The following is a 19,852-nucleotide window of genomic DNA, read 5'->3' on the forward strand; positions in this document are numbered from 1 at the left end:
AAAAACTTATAAAGGTAAACTTGATAGGCTGATTTCAGAGTAGCAGCCATGTTAGTCTGTATTCTCAAAAAGAGAAGATGCATCCGATGAAGTGAGCTGTAGCTCACGAAAGCTTATGCTCAAATAAATTTGTTAGTCTCTAAGGTGCCACAAGTACTCTTTTTCTTGATAGGCTGAATCGTTCTTTATCATTACAAGGAAATTATTCTAATGACAACGCCTGCATCCTTTCACTGCAGAATAAGCAAATCTTGGGTGTAAAACACTTATTGTGAAATATTTCTGTTGCAAAACTCAGTAAAGAGCTGTTATTAAACAGCACTCATTGTGAAGTGAATGTTCTGACCTTCATTGTGTTAGATGAGCAGGATGATTATACATTATCTATTAGGGGAAAAAGTTCATTTGTCCCACATGCAGAACACTTTTTCTGGTATATCCAATGGAGGTTCTGTCCTATGTCACCCTTTAAAAAAACCCTACAACTTTATATAACCCAATATAGGTGAACTGTAGTTTCTAAAGCTGACTGTATTCAAGTCATTGTTAATGCATCCAAAAAAGTCCTAATTAACTGAGAAAATAGGTCAACAAACTAGTAAATATTTAAACAACTATCACATTTTATTTAAAATGTTTCCTATGATGGCTTAGCAGTTTATGAATAAATTACAAATGCTTATGTCCTCTCTCACTATTTCTCTGCCTGTCTATGTTTTACATTAGCAGATAGTTATAGCTTAGGAAGCTTAACCCTCCCACCCCCACCTTTTAGCAGGTTAATCGGTGAAGGCGAAGGACACCAGAGTTGGGAAAGATTTGGTGGAGACCCGGGCCAAATCCTACTTTGTTACAGTCACGCAAATCCATTTTTTATTAGTACTGTAGTAATATTTGCATTGTGGTAGTGCCTAGGAATCCTAGTTATGGACCACGATCCCACTGTGTTAGGCACTTTACAAACACAGACCAAAAAGATGGTCCCTGTCCCACAGAGCTTGCAAACTAAGCAATTGTTACCCTCCCCACTGGTTGTCCACTGCGATGGTTGGTGGTGAGATCTGCACACCAAGAGTTCATCTAAACTGATACTGGGAATGACTAATGTGAATATGCGCATTTTGCTAGGCCCCTGAGGAGCCCATTGTTTTTGTGCTTCTGAATGTTTCTTTTAATATAATTGCGGTGAAAAAGGGTGTTAATATGATTATTAATAATTGAATCTCTAATATTTAATACCTACATACAGTGCTTTTCTTCTGTCATCTACAAATATCAGTACATTAACTTCTTAATCAAAATGTGATTTGAATTTTAGTAAGTGAAAATTTATTTTCCCCTCTCTCAACAAACTGCTGATATTAACATGGGGGTGGCAAAAAACTTGAATGTATGCCTTTGACTTTATTTTTACTACAGGATCCCAATGCTTAAACCACAAGTTGGCAGAAGGTGGTCTGTATGTTGTTTTATGCTGGCATCGTGCAGCCAAGTGATGGTGTTTGCATGAGTATCATTGGTGGAAGAGCAACAAAAAGCAGAAGTTCAGTTCTAATAAGTATCCATTCCAAGTTGTAGTGCTGGGCTACACAACAAGAGGACGACAAACACGATTCCTGTGCCACCTGTATTGGTTGTCCAAAGCTTTTGCAACAATCCTCTGACCTTATCTGGTCTACATTTTAAAAAAATCAAAGCTTTAGCAATAAAAAAAATTCTTTCAAGCTAACCTCTGTACAAATACACCCATTCTTCTCCTCACCTGCTTACTGTAAATGTCTCTTCCCTGACACTTCCCGTGCCATCCTTCTCCTGCCCATACAAACCACTGCTGCTCAGATCACCTTCCTGGCATGGTGATCTGACTATTTTTGAATCCCTTCATTGGCTCACTCTTTTCCAGTGTCACGGTCTAACCTCAACTGCAGCTCACCTTCAAGACTTTGGATAATTCTGCCCCTGACTGTTTGACATTGGATCTTCATGCTATGCTACCTCTGCTCCACCGGGGGGCTCTCCAGCATCCACAGAACTCTTGGCTACCCTGTTGGCTCAGCTTTACTAATGTAATGCACGGTAAAGACTCCGGCTCCAAGAACATAGTGCAGTCATGTTGTTTTTTGGAAGTTGTTGAATTGGAGAACACATCTGAGGTCAAGGACCCAAGTGCATCCTAGCCTCACCATTTCCAGTGAAAACACGCCTGGGGAGACTATCTGGGAGACCAACCCTACAGGAAAGAATCCAGGATAAAATCCTGGACCCACTGACATCAATGGGATTTTTGCCATTGACTTCAGTGGAGCCAGGATTTCACCCCCAATGGTCAAAATGTACTGCCAGTCCCCTTGACCTCAGCTACAACCATAATTCTGGTGGCTAGTACAACAAGGCTTCACAAGTTCATGCTGATGAATGCAGTCATCAACAAAAGCAGGGTTATTCACAAACTGAGTTTGAATGAGGTTCCCCCCCACCCCCAGATTTTGCCTCTGTCACTGGGTATGTCTACATGGCAAAAAAACCCAGACTTGCAGCAGAGAGTCTCAGAGTCCGGATCAACTGACAAGCCTCATGGGGCTCGTATTGCACTGTTCAAACTAGCAGTGTAGGCTTGGGCTGGAGCCTGGGCTCTGAAACCCCAGGAGGGAAGAGGGTCTCTGAGCCTGGGCTCCAGCCCAAGCCAAATGCTGACATTGCTATTTTTAGCACTGCAGCATGAACCCCATGAGCCTGAGCCTAGGATCTCAGACTCACTGCTGTGTTGTTTTTTTTTTCTGTGTAGGAATATCCACTGAGATCTGGCTGGAAGACTCTGCCAGCCTGGGATTGACTCAGTTCTCCAGGCTACTTATTACAACACAGGCCAGCTGAGGTGAAGCAGCCATGTTATTCTTATGGGACCTCAGATGCAAAAGAGGACACATACTGAAGACGAAAGCATTCAATGTGTTCATGCCATGCAAGTCCAGGGGCAGAAGAAAATATGGGCTGAGTAACCTGGGGGTGAGGTTTCCTCTCCTCCTATTCCTCTGCCAATCTGCCTAGTGCCCAGTCCAGCTACTTGGTCTGGATGTTGTGCTGAGGAGTTGCCTTTATTTACACACAGACATTTAAAAATGCCCATGCAAAGAGCTCCAGGTGCCCTAACAATTCTTTAGATCTACAATCACAACTGACTACCCAACAGCAAAACCGAATTGTATACAACTAAAGCAACCCAACCAGCCAATAAATTGCAGCAGCAAAAACAGCCCCTTTAGCACCCCCCCCACACACACACAAAAAAACCCACTCAGACCCTCGACCTTCCCCCAGAGCCCTATCAGATAAATGGCTTTTGCAGCATGTTCAGAAGGTTATTGAATTTGGGCTGTTAATAAGTAAAGACCTATGTGCAGCCCCATTTCAATTCCTTAACCCCCTCCCTGATGTGCCATGCTGTGAAGTCTTGTCTTGTCACACAGCAGCAGAGAAGCACCTTCTAATCTTGCTAGTTCCCTCTATTCCAGGGCGGGGCAAACTTTTTGGCCTGAGGGCCACATCGGGGTTGCACAACTGTATGGAGGGCCGGGTAGGGAAGGCTGTGCCTCCGCAAACAGCCTGGCCCCTGCCCCCTATCCACCCCCTTCCACTGACTGCCCCCCTCAGAATCCCCGACCCATCCAACGCCCCCCGCTTCCTAACCCCTGACTGCCACGACCCCTATCCATACCCCCGCCCTTAACTGCTCCCATCCAACTTCCCCTGACTTCCCCCCCGAACCTCCGCCCCATCCAACCATCCCCTGCTCCCTGTCCCCTGACTGCCCCTCATCCAACCCCCCCTGCTCCCTGCCCCCTTACCATCCCAGAGCCAGCCATGCCGCCGCGCTGCCCGACAGGAGCAGTGGGCCAGAGCGCTGGTGGCGTGGCGAGGTGAGGCTGCAGGGGAGGGGGGACAGCAGGGGCGGGACTGGGAGCTAGCCTCCCCGGCCAGGAGCTCAGGGGCTGGGCAGGACGGTCCCGGGGGCCATAGTTTGCCCACCTCTGCTCTGTTCAGTTGGGGTATCACAATACTCCCTGCCTATCTGGACTTTCCCCCCACCTCCCTTTCAGTCACTGAATCACTTCCCCTCTTCAGATCTCATTTCCAGAATGCTCTTTTCTCATTCCTTATGTTTGACTCTCTCTGCAAAGCATGCTGCTAGATAGTGTATGAAGGACTCTATCTCAAAGTACACTCTATTGTATATTTCAGTGTATGCTTTGCTGATTTACAGTTGCTCTAGCGAACATCTCCCTTTCTTACCAGAGTGGGTACATAAAGGATATATCAGCTCTGAGTAATTATTATTAGTATGTTCCAAGGTTATGTTTTACAATCAAATAATGTGTAGGAGGAAGGAGAGACTCCAGTTTATCAAGCTAAGGTCAAATATCACAGATGGTCTCTCTTAATCTTCAGCTTGTAATATCCATTACAGATTGCATCTTCTAATGTCAAAGCATAATTTGTTGTTCTGAAATGTGTTTCTATTTCAAAGGCAAGCCAAAGATCAGAATCACTGAATATCAATGTACACTGATGTACGTTAGGAAGTGGCATGCAGGTACCAAGGACGGTAAGCTGTTGATCTAAAGGGATATGTAAAAAATGTGACTTGCTGATCTTTATTATGCAAACACATAGCCTAAAGTGGAAAAATAATTAACCCAGTCAAGTGAAATGTCACCAGTAGTTCCCAACACTTAACTTGTCTGACAAGTATCATTTGCACTCCATTATCTGTGATCTTCTCCTTTAGCCACAGCCCAACCCTTTCTGTAGAAATATGTGTGGAAGGGATAAATGTACAACAACAAAAATATGAGAAGCTCTCCTGTGGGAAAAGTGCAACATATTCATCTCTTATGATCAGCGCAGCTATGAATTGTAGATAAGATATGGTCAAAGGTGTGTAGGCCAGAGATCCCAAAGAAACTCTGGATGAGATCTGAAGGTTTTGTTCCATCTGGAGTGAGCATCCTCCTCCAAGCTTGCCAGCCTAAATGTGGATGTAAATGTAATTTACACTCACTTTACCTGTCCAGAGTGGTGTAAAGAGACCTAAAGACCTAAGAATCAGCTCCTAAATGTTTACGAAGGTGTTTAACAAACAACATTTTTTGTGTATCTCTTTCCAAGTTGAAATATACAAATATGGAGTTGCAATGCTATATAATTATCTGTTATTTAATCCGAAGGAAGAGGTAGAAATAACCTAGATAGATTTTCATACACATATTAGTGCAATTTGCTGTGACAAACTGAAAGCATTGATGATAATGTACTTTCGCCTATCTCCAGCTACAGCCCCTAGCACAGCGGGGCCCTGCTCTCAGTTGGAGCTTCCAGGCAATACCATAATACACATAATAAATAATAATAAATGCCTGCTTGACAGTCATCTCCCTAGGACATCTGCTATAAGGGCCAAAAGGTGGTTTCTTAGCCCTTCTGTCATTTGAAACAAGCCTGCCACAGGTTACGTATGTTGGAATTCTAGATGAACCTCATTGAACTGCAAATGTGGATAACATTTCCCCTAAAGAACGGTTGATGATACACAGGTTCTAGCTCTACATATATCGATTACATTTTTTAAAAGTATATTACAAAGAAAGAAAAAGATACACAGATTATTTGGTTTGGGGGTGTCCTGTATCTATGAGATCAAGTAGAGCACAAACGTTTTGTGAAATATCCCCTCACTAGTGAAGGGAGAGTAATCAGATACCCTGGGGTAGGTGTGGGATAAAATGTAATACAGCTGAAAGTGAGGGGCTAACACCAGGAATAGTACAGATAGCGTTCTGAAAGATTCTTGACACCATACTGCACTTCAGTTCTTACCTGCAACATGCTGGGCTGGTCCAGTCTTCTTCCTTTCCTGAACTGAGACTGTCACTTGTGCAGCTGGTTTGCGATGTGGAGGATACACATAATTTACACTACTAAAGTCATGTTAACCAGGCAACATTTGAACTCTTGTCTTCAGAGTTGAAGTGCTAGTTTGTTAGCTACTGTAACAATTTGGCCTCATTTGAGTAGTTTATCAGAAATACTCCGTGGTAATCTTAGCAAAGATATGAGGCTTTAATAAAGTTGTCCTAATAAATAATACTTAGAGCTTGGATGGCATTTTTCACCATTAGCTCTCAAAGTGCTTTACCAAAGTAAATAAGAATTAAATCCCCACTTGACAAACAGGGAAACTGAGGCAGACTATCCTGTGGCAGAAAGTGCTCTGAGACAGATCTGACGATGTGCGAAGTGCCAAAATATGCTATGTTGTATTTACAATACACATACAGCATCCTTAAAACCAAAGACAAACTAAAGAGCTTCTGACAGAATTCCTTTGTATGTATTTAATCTGGGTGTGAATGTAATGCCCAACCTGGAGGTGAGAGACTAATGGCACTGAGAAAGACATGTAAGTTTGCTCACAAGGCTGTGCCAGGTGGTAAACCTCAGCAGGGGCTGTTCTAGCTGTAGGCAAGCTAGGCAGCTGCTCCTCTGTCATGGGCCAAATTTAAGTGGTGGTGGTGGAGGTGGGGGGGGGAGCAGCACACTAAAGTGTTGCCTAGGGCGACAGATTGCTTTGAGTGGCTTCTGCATCTCAATGCTAGTCTGTAACCACTTGGCTATTTCAGTCCTGGGAGTGTCTGTCAAGCATAAAATTATGCTGTGATTTTATGATGCTGTCCAAGTGTCCATTATGGAGTATGATTTGAGAGTCTCAAACTAATTCTCACTTGCAACACAAGGACACATCTTTTCAAGGCACTGAGCATCTCCAGTTGAAAGGAGTGGGAGTTGAAGGCAGTTAGCACCTGCCAAGACCATTCATTCCCTGGCAGGACCTCAGCTAGTCTTTGTACCCAGGTCCCCAGAGATGAAAGTCACTGGGTCAGAATCTGCTCTCAGCCCTGGTCTACACTAGGAGTTGAGGTCGAATTTAGCAGTGTTAAATCGATTTAACTCTGCACCCGTCCACATGACGAAGCCCTTTTTTTCAACTTAAAATCGATTTACTTATTCCACCCCCGACAAGGGGATTAGAGCTGAAATTGGCCTTGCTGGGTCGAATTTGGGGTACTGTGGACACAATTAGATGGTATTGGCCTCCGGGAGCTATCCCAGAGTGCTCCATTGTGACCGCTCTGGACAGCACTCTCAACTCAGATGCACTGGCCAGGTAGACAGGAAAAGGCCCGCGAACTTTTGAATTTCAATTTCCTGTTTGGCCAGCATGGCAAGCTTGAGGTGACCATGCAGAGCTCATCAGCAGAGGTGACCATGCAGAGCTCATCAGCAGAGGTGACCATGATGGAGTCCCAGAATCGCAAAAGAGCTCCAGCATGGACCGAATGGGAGGTACAGGATCTGATCGCTGTATGGGGAGAGGAATCCGTGCTATCAGAACTACGTTCCAGTTTTCGAAATGCCAAAACATTTGTCAAAATCTCCCAGGGCATGAAGGGCAGAAGCCATAACAGGGACCCGAAGCAGTGCCATGTGAAACTTAAGGAGCTGAGGCAAGCCTACCAGAAAACCAGAGAGGCGAACGGCCGCTCCGGGGCAGAGCCCAAAACATGCCACTTTTTTGATGAGCTGCATGCCATTTTGGGGGGTTCGGCCACCACTACCCCAGCCATGTTGTTTGACTTCTTCAATGGAGATGGAGGCAACACGGAAGCAGGTTTTGGGGACGAGGAAGATGACGATGTTGAGGTTGTAGATAGCTCACAGCAAGCAAGCGGAGAAACCGGTTTTCCCGACAGCCAGGAACTGTTTCTCACCCTGGACCTGGAGCCAGTACCCCCCGAACCCACCCAAGGCTGCCTCCCGGACCTGCCAGGTGGAGAAGGGACCTCTGGTGAGTGTACCTTTTAAAATACTATACATGGTTTAAAAGCAAGCATGTTTAATGATTAATTTGCCCTGGCATTCGCGGCTCTCCTGGATGTACTCCCAAAGCCTTTGCAAAAGGTTTCTGGGGAGGGCAGCCTTATTCCATCCACCACAGTAGGACACTTTACCACTCCAGGCCAGTAGCACGTACTTGGGAATCATTGGAAAACAAAGCATTGCAGTCTATGTTTGCTGGCATTCAAACATCATCAGTTCTTTATCTCTCTGTGTTATCCTCAGGAGAGTGATATCATTCATGGTCACCTGGTTGAAATAGGGTGCTTTTCTTCAGGGGACATTCAGAGGTGCCCGTTCCTGCTGGACTGTTTGCCTGTGGCTGAACAGAAATGTTCCCCACTGTTAGCCAGGGGGAGGGGGAAGGGTGGAAGGGCTAGCCACACACTGGGGGAAGGCAAAATGCGACCTTGGAATGAAAGCACATATGCTATGTATGTAATGTTAACAGCAAGGCTTACCGTGAAAGAGTGTAGCCATTGTTCTAGAAAATGTGTCTTTTTAAATACCACTGTCCCTTTTTTTTTCTCCACCAGCTGCATGTGTTTCAAGGATCACAGGATCGTCTCCTTCCCAGAGGCTAGCGAAGATTAGAAGGCGAAAAAAATGCACGCGCGATGAAATGTTCTCTGAGCTCATGCTGTCCTCCCACACTGACAGAGCACAGATGAATGCGTGGAGGCAGACAATGTCAGAGTGCAGGAAAGCACAAAATGACCGGGAAGAGAGGTGGCGGGCTGAAGAGAGGGCTGAAGCTGAAAGGTGGTGGCAGCATGATGAGAGGAGGCAGGATTCAATGCTGAGGCTGCCGGAGGATCAAACTAATATGCTCCAGCGTATGGTTGAGCTGCAGGAAAGGCAGCTGGAGCACAGACCGCCGCTACAGCCCCTGTGTAACCAACCACCCTCCTCCCCAAGTTCCATAGCCTCCTCACCCAGACACCCAAGAATGTGGTGGGGGAGCCTCCGGCCACCCAGCCACTCCACCCCAGAGGATTGCCCAAGCAACAGAAGGCTGGCATTCAATAAGTTTTAAAGTTTTAAACTTTTAAAGTGCTGTGTGGCTTTGTCCTTCCCTTCTCTACCACCCCTCCTGGTGCTTCTCTCCTCCACCACCCCTCCTGGGCTACCTTGGTAGTTATCCCCCTATTTGTGTGATGAACGAATAAAGAATGCATGAATGTGAAGCAACAATGACTTTATTGCCTCTGCAAGCGGTGATCAAAGGGAGGAGGGGAGGGTGGTTAGCTTACAGGGAAGTAGAGTGAATCAAGGGGCGGCGGGTTTCATCAAAGAGAAACAAGCAGAACTTTCACACCGTAGCCTGGCCAGTCATTAAACTGGTTTTCAAAGCTTCTCTGATGCGCACCGCACCCTCCTGTGCTCTTCTAACCGCCCTGGTGTCTGGCTGTGCGAAACCAGCAGCCAGGTGATTTGCCTCAACCTCCCACCCCGCCATAAACGTCTCCCCTTTACTCTCACAGATATTGTGGAGCGCACAGCAAGCAATAATAACAGTGGGAATATTGGTTTTGCTGAGGTCTAACCGAGTCAGTAAACTGCGCCAGCGCGCTTTTAAACATCCAAATGCACATTCTACCACCATTCTGCACTTGCTCAGCCTGTAGTTGAACAGCTCCTGACTACTGTCCAGGCTGCCTGTGTATGGCTTTATGAGCCATGGCATTAAGGGGTAGGCTGGGTCCCCAAGGATAACTATAGGCATTTCAACATCCCCAACAGTTATTTTCTGGTCTGGGAATAAAGTCCCTTCCTGAAGCTTTTGAAACAGACCAGAGTTCCTGAAGATGTGAGCGTCACGTACCTTTCCCGGCCATCCCACGTTGATGTTGGTGAAACGTCCCTTGTGATCCACCAGTGCTTGCAGCACTATTGAAAAGTACCCCTTGCAGTTTATGTACTCGCCGGCTTGGTGCCAAGATAGGGATATGGGTTCCGTCTATGGCCCCACCACAGTTAGGGAATCCCACTGCAGCAAAGCCATCCACTATGACCTGCACATTTCCCAGGGTCACTACCCTTGATATCAGCAGATCTTTGATTGCATTGGCTACTTGTATCACAGCAGCCCTCACAGTAGATTTGCCCACTCCAAATTGATTCCTGACTGACCGGTAGCTGTCTGGCGTTGCAAGCTTCCACAGGGCTATTGCCATTCGCTTCTCAACTGTGAGGGCTGCTCTCATCTTGGTATTCTTGTGCCTCAGGGCAGGGGAAAGCAAGTCACAAAGTTTCATGAAAGTGCCTTTACGCATGCGAAAGTTTCACAGCCACTGGGAATTGTCCCAGACCTGCAACACTATGCGGTCCCACCAGTCTGTGCTTGTTTCCCGAGCCCAGAATCAGCATTCCACCGCATGAACCTGCCCCATTAGCACCATGATGCTCACATTGCCAGGACCCGTGTTTTGAGAGAAGTCTGTGTCCATGTCCTCATCACTCTCGTCACCGCGCTGACGTCGCCTACTCGCCCGGTTTCGCTTTGCCAGGTTCTGGTGCTGCATATACTGCTGGATAATGCGTGTGGTGTTTAATGTGCTCCTAATTGCCAAAGTGATCTGAGCGGGCTCCATGCTTGCCGTGATATGGCATCTGCACAGGAAAAAGGCATGGAACGATTGTCTGCCATTGCCCTGAGGGAGGGAGGGGCAACTGACGACATGGCTTACAGGGTTGGCTTACAGGGAATTAAGATCAACAAAGGGGGTGGCTTTGCAAGAAACTGAATGGCCCCCTCAAGGATAGAACTCAAAACCTCAAGGATAGAACTCAAAACTGGGTTTAGCAGGCTGTTGATTTCACGGAGGGAGGGAGGAGAAAATGAATACAAAACAAATCTGGTCTATTTCTTGTTTTGAGTCACTTCATCTATCTTTATACATCTTGCTGGCAGCAGACTGTGCAGTACGACCGCTAGCCATCGTCATCTCCTGGGTGCTCGGCAGAAGACGGTGCAGTATGACTGCTGGCCATCATTTTCTGCTGGCTGCTGATTAAAAGACAGTGCACTACTGGTAGGACTCAATCGCCATGAGACGAAACTTAAAAGGGAAATGACCTGGCTGAGTCACTCCCATGTTTGCCCAGGCACCCCTGACCTCATCGAGGTCGTTTAAAAGAGCACCCAGGACTACGTCGACGACGGCCACCAGTCATACTGCACTTTCTGCTGCCAAACGGCAATAAACTGCTGCTGTGTAGCAATGCAGTACCGCGTCTGCCAGCACCCAGGAGACATACGGTGACGGTTAGCTGAGCGGGCTCCATGCTTGCCGTGGTATGGCATCTGCACAGGTAACTCAAGAAAAAAGGCGCAAAACGATTGTCTGCCCTTGCGTTCATGGAAGGAGGGAGGGAAGGGGGGCCTGACGATATGTACCCAGAACCACCCGCGACAATGTTTTAGCCCCATCAGGCACTGGAATTTCTACCCAGAATTCAAATGGACGGTGGAGACTGCGGGAACTGTGGGATAGCTACCCACAGTGCAATGCTCCGGAAGTTGACGGTTGCCTCGGTACTGTGGACACATTCCGCCAACTACATGCACTTAGAGCATTTGTGTGGGGACACACACAATCGACTGTATAAAAACGCTTTCTACAAAACCAACTTCTATAAATTCGACCTAATTTCATAGTGTAGACATACCCTTAGTTACAGCAGTATCAACCTAGAGTAAACTCCACTGATTTAAATGGAGTTAATCTAGATTTTCACTGGTGTAAATGAAATGAAAATCTAGAGCACTGCATAACATATTACTGTTATATGTTATATACTATATTATACTATTTTGTACCTGAACTCTCAGAATAATAGGATACAAAACAGGATTTAGTAGGAGCTCTTACAGGTATATCAATTATTAACATGAAATTACTTTGACCACATATCTTAAGTTTGTTTATATAAGATATAACTTGTAGCTTAGTTTGTCCGACTTACAGCTTCTAGCTCCCCAAAACATAAGCTTTGGTTTTCCACTAGAGGGTAGCATTGGTAAATTTATCGTAACTGTGGCATCTTTCTGGTTTTTTTTCCAAACCACTTTAGTTTCAGCACAAAATTTCTATTTTAAACGTTTTATTATTGTTAAAGAATGCTACAGTGTAAGGACATACAGGAGCAAAGCATTCTCCTTACCTTCCGTCAGCTTTTTTACGGCAATATCAACATACCAGCATGAGAGCTGCTATGTAAAATCCAAACTTCAGCCCAGAGTTATTTTCATGTCTTTCTGTAAATTATATGCCATTATAATTCTGGAGCAGAGGGACAGGGGAAGAAGAAAGATACCATTTGATAAAACTGTGAAAGCCACTATTAGCACATTCTCACCTCTAGCTATTCTTCTTCTTTGTTAAGGATTGTACGCGCTTACATAATGGGCTGGTATCGATTCACTCCTTTGAAAAGTGCCAAAGCAGCTCAAAGCTGTAGCCCGAGGGCTGTGCAATTAAAAAAACATGATTTCAGGACCGGAACCAGTGTATTTATCTCAATATGGTATTAATAGGGGAAGAGGAAAGCACTGAGAATTTAAATCAACTACCCTGGTGATTTTAAATACACTCGATTTGCAATATATTTCTTTGATTTTCAGTTTAAATGACTGAATCTTGCAATACATTTGATATACTGAAAAACAAAGTATGTATGAATACATAGAAGCCCTTGGTATACAAAGTGCAAAAAGTCATCTGGAATTATCGTTATTTTCTCTCTGAAGAGAAATCATCCTAAGAGACAATAAGATATAAATTAAAAAAAAAAAAACAGTGGAAAGTGATAGAAGAACTTCTTCAATTAACAATGGATTAAGGGCATACATTTATTTTAAATACATATAGGGCTTGATCCAAAGCCAATTAAAAGTAATGGAAAGGGTCCCATTGACTTTGATAGGCTCTCAGTCAGGCCCATTGTGGTCATCAGAGGGTGAAATTCAACCCTGTGCAGATGGTCAGCGCCAGGGGTGAAATCCTGGCCGCACCAAAGTCAGAAATGTGTTCCATTGAGTTTGTTCAAGTGTGGATTTCACCCAAGGTCTATGGACCATTTGACTCCATCTGAGCCCTCTTTGGAGGGAAGAGGTGGTGCATAGATCTCATGCTGGCTGGCTGAACAGGGCTGAATTTCAATCTTCTAGGCAAGCTCTCAGAGGACCCAGTTTGGTAATAATCAGGTCCACGGTCAGGGCTTGCCAGAAATATAATTACAAAACTGTTCATTAATATCCTCAAACACAATTTACTAGCCCTTACGGACATCATGTGTGGTCAAGGGCTCCAGAATCCTTAATAAACCAAAGCAAAACAGAAAACAAAAGAAGTTAAAGAAACAAATCAAGGAGTTACTGCTAAAAATCCAGCCTGACAGATGAATCTTAATTCACATAACTAAAAAAAAGAAAAGGTACAAGAAGCATCAGCCTAGATTTGACTCTTGACATCACTTCAAAGTAAAAAAGTAGCTGTTTGAGGTTATATTTTCCTTTGGGTGATTTGTATGCAATAGCTATCACGTGAATTAATAAATACGGACTTTTAAAAAACAGATATTAGGTATAGTTGATAACCTGCAACAGCTCTGCTTATCTTGACAAAGTCTTTTAGGGCTTTTTAGTGTGTGGATCATTGAGTCAATAGACCATAGCAATTATGTCCATTGGATCAGCATGAGTTCTACTTACACAAAAAAGCCTTAGGAAATTTTCTCTGGGAAAAAAAAGACTTTCACTCATGGAGAGCATATTTATGCGGAAAAAAAAACGTCTAATTCATTTGAGAACAAGTGCACTATACAAAGTGATTATCAGGAAAGTCTTTGGGGTTTTTTTTAAATAGATTTTTTTAAAATGGAAATAAAGCACCTTTATAACTAAGGGCCAGATTCTGTTTTTATAACGAGGATTACTTTACTCAAGTAGTGCCACTGAAGTCAGAATTTGGCTCTTCAGTTTTTTTTAAAAAGGAAACCATTTTTCTTTACTTACGCTCATAACGTTTAAAATCTTTTACTACCCATTAAACATTTTTCCATCTTGGTGTAAGATGGTTCTTCCCAAATTTCACCCATACCACACAGTTGGTAGCTAGCAAACCCCTGAAGTCAGGAGTTAAGAAATGCCATTGGATTCTGAATCGCAACAACCTGAATGATCTAAAGACAATTTCTGAATATTTCAAGTTTTGTTTCTCAAATATTTGGTTAATATTAACAAATATATCCAGAAATTTTCCATGTTAAAATGGCACTTAATTTTTAAAAAGTATAAACCTTTGTTTCTGCAATCTTCCACATACATTACATTGGAACATCATTTTATGTATAAACCAGAGCTAAGTAACCAGTTGGGATTGGACAAATTAGCAGGGTTTGTTCTTACAACAAAAGGGTAGACTAACAATTCTTAAATATTATTTAAAAATCAAATTACAGTACACAAAGGTTAATGATTTACTACAACTTTTATGTGGAAAACTGTTTTTCACATGTAGTACTCAGTTCCAGGTGTTTTCCTTTGTTTAATTCCTACCTTAGGATCTGTCAGAGTAAACACCACACTTGAAATTGTTTTTAAAAAATGACCTGATAAGATCTGTTAAATGAGGTGATTTGCGGAACATCATATGTGGTAATATTGCTGTATATATCTGCCTGTGCCTTTCCAGACTGAAGGGCCAGCATATGATATTATAACACCACACACACACAGGGCTCCCACAGGCTACAGTATTTTTATTCTGTTTTCTACTGCTTCACAAAATCTCATGCATCACAACTCAGCTATGCTCTTGCACTCCGAGGGGCCAAGAAGAGGGGAGTTTGCTAGAGTACGGTGGCAAAAATACAAGCACACAATAGAAGTACTGATCCCCATGTTGCTAGCAGGGGTGTTAATGTGAATGTACGAGGGATCTGACTTCCACTTGGAAAGATCGCAGTGTTTAACATTCATAGGCAGTTACAGCTGAGCTGAACAGAAACCGCCTTCCCACATTAACACTCCATGAACAGCATCCAGCACAGTTATCATATCTGCTTGAAAATGTGTCATACTTACATTTTAGTACAGTATTGTGCTTCTGGGAGATATTTTATTTATTGAGGCAATAGCTCTAAACAGAGATGATAATATCCAATTCTCTACAGGAGGCTCAGGCAACTCTCAACCAGGTACTTGAAGGACATAGCGTGTGTGTGTTTTGAAGGGGAGGGAAGTGGGGCTGAGGAGCCACATACTGTACATGTCATGTATTATGTCTCTCTCTCCACCACAAAGCACCGTTCAGTAGTTATGTTAAATATTTCAGATAAATAGTGTTCTAAAAGATTTCACTGAAAAAGAGTTTTCTTAATTATTAAAAAAATTAAAGCCCCTTTGGAATTTCTCTAACGATGCAATATCATGAAATGGAACAAGATGCAGTTCGCTGAAAACCTTGGTGATCAGACACTGTGTAGTGACTCATCAAGCTCTTTACATGACCCTATGTCAGGCTCAGAAACATCAAATGAAGGCTTTGATGCAGGAGATATCAAAGGGGATCTGGCCCCGGCTTATTCTGGGCCAGATGCTGTCCCCCTTACTTGTGTTGAGTAAGAAGTCAATAGGATTCCTGGCAGCATACATGACTGCTAAACAACTGGAAGAGTGGCAGAATCTGGCCTTCAATTCATAGTGTACTGACAATTGGAATTCTTCGCTAGAGAATGTTTGGATTCTATACTGAGGTGGCCAGGGTCCTGATTTTCCAGGAATACGAGGTTAAACAGGGGCATTTTGGTGGATGTAATTATGCATTGTTTGTATTGCAGTAGTGTCTATAAGCCCCAATCAGGAATCAAGGCCCTGCTGTTTGTATGTACAGTGTCCAATGCAATCAATGAAAAGACAGCTTTTGCCTCCAGAAGAGCTCACAGTGTAAGTAAATGATGAAAGAACACAGGTGGAGATAACAAACAAATAGGGAGAGCACAAAATAACTGATTAATGTAATAACCAGCAGACACAATATACTAACTACTACTAACTACTTGTCTAGCTACTGGCAAGATGAGAGTTGGAGGATGACTTTTTTTTTTTTTTTTTTTTAAATTCCCAATTTCAACATAACCACTTGACTTTCGGTTTCCTGTCCAGCAACCCCCAGCACTGAGATGAGCTTGGAATCCAGGTAGTACTACTTTGGTTCCTATGGGGCACTTCCCCAGTGACTTCTCATGCAGGTTGATGCAATGGAATCCCAGAAGTGTGACAGATGGCTCCAGACTCACGGAAGTATCCTGGGTTACTTCTGGGAAAAGGGGAGTTGAGATGGGTCAGTCAGTTCCTTGAGTTCCTCCCTGAGGCACAACCTCCTTCCCCAAACTCCTCTTGGGGTATCTCCTACTCTGGGTTATGGCCAAATGTCACAATCTAGCCCTAAAATGACAGAGATTTTAGTTATGAGGACACAAGGTAGTTTAACTTGGAGTAAATTGGATATGAAGAAAAAAATTAGGCTGCACATCAGGGAAAAAACCTCCCTGACAATAATACCCGTGAAATAATCTCCCAGGGAAGTGGTGGAAAGGCCCATCATTTGGAACAATCAAAACCAAGGCTGGCCAAAGCATTAGTGCACTGCAAACAATCTTGCTCTAACTGGGTAACTGAACAAGTCTGTCTCATCTACAACTGCTAGGATGCAACAGAGAAAGTAGATAGGAACAGACCACTCAGGAGGAATTATAGAGTGAGGCTGACTAGAAATAGACAAAATATAAAATTTTCAATGAATGGAATTTCACTCTCAGATTTTTGTTTTTTTCATGTGATTTTGAATCTCTCAGTTAGTACTTTCTATTGTTTCTTCCTGCAAAATGCTAATTTTCACATAATCTCCCCATATGTTTGCATTTTATCAATGAAATATCTTTATGGATGATCCAACTTTTTGCTTAAAAACAGGCCCATTTCTTGGCACAAGGGCCTATTGAACACCGAAGCATTGGTATAAACACTTTTTTTCCCATGAATTATTTTTTTCCCTGCAAATGCTCCAGGTGGCACATTCATAATGGGCAAACATTTGAATGTTGAGTAGCTTTGGCTTTTGTCACAATTATTTTATCCTTCTCTAAAGGTGCCATCCACTGGTGGAGGTGCCTGGACAGCCCATCAAGCAAAGAGGCATTTTTCTTTTTATTTACTGGGTGAACAAGAGCTGAATCTGGCAGGTGGCAGTAACAACCATCCTCTAGAGGAGGGCAGCTTTAAACTCTGGGGAGGCTCCAGAGAAACCCCACTGGCAGTGGCTCTTCTGGAAATGTTCTGAATTAACCCATTCTCCAGATGCATTGGCCCCAGTCCTCTTCAGGCAAGCCAACTCATTTTGTGCACTGCAGCAGCCAACTCATGACCCTTTGAGCAGCAATTGCAGCAGTTTCTGGTACCGGGCACTGCTCCAGGTGGCCCATCACCTGGGTTGGCCAGCAGAAACCAGGCAGTGAAATCTGGCCAAGGCATGCTTATCCCATGCATTAAGAGCTAAAAGAGTTTAGTCTGTGGTTATTTTAGTAGCCATATAGCTCCAGTGTAATTAGATTATGCTTCACGCACAGCTGTTAACCGCTCATGTGCATTTACTTCCTTAAGTGAGCTGGGTCCCTCGTTTCAGCATATTAAATAAGAGCGATAAGTGAAATACAGTTCCTAGATTTTAGCAGGGTGGGTGTCAAAATCAGTAACCAGTCAGTACAATGGAAATCTGAAACAACAAGGTTAATTTCTGCCCAAATCTGTAATAGAAAAAACAGGTTTTAGATGAGGGGTTTCATCTAGTGGCTCTGTTGCTCATTTCATTGTCACTCTGTAGGTCGGATGGCTGACAGAGATTGTTATAAAAATCCAACTCAAAATATTTTGAAAACTTTGCCTCCACGGCTGAGAAAACTAAGTGGTGACTCATGCCCTGGTCACTTCCAGACTTGAATATTGCAATTTAATGGATTCTGAAACGGATATTCCACAGAGACTGCAATTTAGGCATGTTAGCTGCCAAGAGATCACATCAACATGACGTGTTTGCAACACATTTCCCCCATTTCTTTGATCATTGCATTGGCCACAAATTAAATCCCACTTCCTACTGAAGAGCTCACTCTCAACCACTAAGGCAAAGAAAACATTTAACAAGCTTGTTTTTTTACCTCTGCTTGTTCTCCAGTTTCTAGCACGAAGTAGGCCTGTATGTAGTGATGCCTCCTACCACGAGCTCTGGAGAGAGTGAGTTAGAAGATGCAATGCACATCAGTTTTGCAGATCACTACTTTTTGTGGTAAACCATGGCACCACTGAGTAATTTTCTATATTTAAAATCAAGGCTAAAAATGTTTTAGCACATATTTATAATTATTTGAGAAGCAAACTGTATTGTTCTGTAGTTTGTTCTGCATTAAGTGGTAGCTTCAAGGGGTTATACGTGTAGAGCTTGGTAGAAATTGTTTTTTAATAGTTTTGGTGTCTAATATTAATGCTTATGTAATAGCATTTTTTTATCTATTTACATTTCCACAGTTGTACAAAATTACGGGTTTTAAGCATTTAAAAAAAATCAATTTAAGTCTTCACACTTGTGCAAAATTAAGGGAGGGTCAGACAACTATTTAATGACAGTAGGCAGAGACTCCAAAAGTTAAAGTTTTATAACAGCTAAAACACAAATTGTCAACATCACATGTCAAAATAGACAAAGTAAATATCCTTAAATCAAACTCTAATAAAATTCTCAAGCAGCATTTTTTCTTACTTTTCATATCTGTATATTTTGATTATCATCAATGGAAATATTTTTTTGTCGGTTTGTGTGTACACAGTGGAATTGACATGTACCAACATTTACCCATAATCATCTAATCCTTCAAAGCCTACATATAACCAAAAAGATTTTGATCTAAAAGATCCAAAAGAATTTACATTTGACAACTATTCTTGGTATGCGGTTCAAAGATGAGAAAGTATAGAGACACCTAAGTATGGTCTCCTAAGAAGGTACAATCTGTACAATCTAGGAGGCTGGATTGACTTCGGAACTCTTGTAATCTGGGCCAGTGAAGATCGGGTTTGTTATGGGTTGCAGAGGACAAACCATCACACTTAAAATAAAACTACTCTTCATTTACTCTCTTAGCATGCTACATAATACAGAGCAGTTTTAGAACAATAGAAGTGCTTCTCAAGTAGCTTTCCTTGCAAGATTACTTCATAATTTGACAGACAGCTCGTTGGAGATGCACAAATGTAACTGAAGGGCAGAGTTTAATATCTTGTCTATTTAATGTGTTTGCAAGAGGCCATGGGTACATGTGGCACTTTATAATAATGGTAATATAATTGAATTTGAATGATAACAAAATGGAGAATTTATGATTTAGCCTCTTATCAGGTAGTAATTCCCCAAATACATCACTCCAGTGCTGCAACATCTATTTAATTGCAAAATAGTTTGCATGACACAAGTTTTAAAAAGTATGATACTGTGATAGTCTGATATGCAGAATTCTGTAGAAGATTATGATTCAATACGAAATGCAATTCAGGGTTTTCTGTATTTCATTTTTTAATGCCAGAATAACATCAAAAAAAGAAACTACTCTTCCACATGTGAACTTGCAAACAATTATATATTTTGGACTTTTTTCTCTCTAGAGATGTACACATACATACACACACAGAGGTATGTATGTATATATACACACAATTTTTGTGTGCTTACTACACACAATTTTTCATCCTGGTTTCTATCTCACTCCTGCATCAAGATATTCCTGCAGAAAATCATGCACATGTACAACTGAAGGTGAAAATTGTGATTAGGGAGCATACTAC

This window comes from Chelonia mydas, chromosome 4 (genome assembly GCF_015237465.2).
Source record: "Chelonia mydas isolate rCheMyd1 chromosome 4, rCheMyd1.pri.v2, whole genome shotgun sequence".
Classification (NCBI taxonomy): domain Eukaryota; kingdom Metazoa; phylum Chordata; order Testudines; family Cheloniidae; genus Chelonia; species Chelonia mydas.